The following is a 1,208-nucleotide window of genomic DNA, read 5'->3' on the forward strand; positions in this document are numbered from 1 at the left end:
TAGCAACTAAGACCCAGCATGGCCCAAAATAAATAAATGAATTTTTTAAAAAACAGAGCATGCTGAGTTTCATTTATTAATAAAATGGCATCCCCCTTTGAAGAACCCAAGTAGAATAAGAACATCTGCAGAGCTGCTCCACCCAGGTGATATGAAAGTGTGAAAGGATTAGCCGCTCAGTTGTGTCCGACTCTTTGTGACCCCATAGACTATAGCCCACCAGGCTCTTCTGCCCATGGACTTCTCCAGGGAAGAATACTGGAGTGGGTTGCTATGCCCTCCTCCAGGGGATCTTCACAACCCAGGGATCAAACCCGAGTCTCCTGCATTGCAGGGCAGATTCTTTCCTGTCTGAGCCACCAGGGAAGCCTAGTGATATGAAGCAATAGTAGTTAATAGAATTATCCATTTACGTAAATAGTATTAGCAAACTGGATCAATATGGAATAAAAGCCAAGGGCAAGGTTCTAAAATGTAGCCCAAGATAGGAAATCACAAGGTTCTCATTTAAAACTGAACAGCAGTGTCAACCAACAATAAGTCTTGAGTAACTGATTCCTCCAGGTCCTTTCTCTGCAATTAAGGCTTCTAATGATCCTTTGAGGGCAACTCAAAGCCCGGTTTAATTTTGTTGAAGTCTCTCTTTCTTCACAAGTGAAAAGGAATCCTTCCCATCTCACTTTCCCAATCAAGCAGCCAACATTTGTCTAATTAGCAACCTAGGGGACTCTAGTTGTATTAATTTGTAAGAGAAGGGTTGACAAAAAAATCTCCAAGGACATAGGTAACACCATTTCCATACCTAATGAAATCAAGACTCATAGTCTGTGCTGCTGGGGATGAAGGTCGCTCCTGGCTAAAGTCTAAAGTCTTCCTTTCACAGCCTTCCTCTTTCATTCCTTTTCCCATGATTCAGGTTGTTGACAAACACTCAGAAGGCAAAGTGGAGGACTGAAGCAATCATCTGGATAATCTAGGCCAAGGACATGCTTTTCTTCAGGAAACAACCAGTTAGGTGTGTGTGTGTGTGTGTGTGTGTGTGTGTGTGTGTGTTACTTGCTCAGTCCTTCCACCAAAAAGAGCTATTATCGACTTGGAGCAACGAGTGAATCAAGCTGATAAGAAACTACGGGGCTTCCCTGTTGGTTCAGTGGTAAGGATCCACCTGCCAATGTAGGAGACACAGGTTTGATCCCTGATCCTGGAAG

General features: G+C 43.3%; 1 protein-coding gene across 1 annotated transcript in view; it reads right to left on the reverse strand.

Annotated features, from left to right (window-relative positions):
* The window catches only part of PAMR1 (peptidase domain containing associated with muscle regeneration 1), an 80,718-nt gene that overhangs the window by 6,973 nt on the left and 72,537 nt on the right, over window positions 1–1,208 (reverse strand). The window lies entirely within an intron of this gene.

Source organism: Bison bison, unplaced genomic scaffold (genome assembly GCF_000754665.1).
Source record: "Bison bison bison isolate TAMUID 2011002044 unplaced genomic scaffold, Bison_UMD1.0 scf7180017864531, whole genome shotgun sequence".
Lineage (NCBI taxonomy): Eukaryota > Metazoa > Chordata > Mammalia > Artiodactyla > Bovidae > Bison > Bison bison.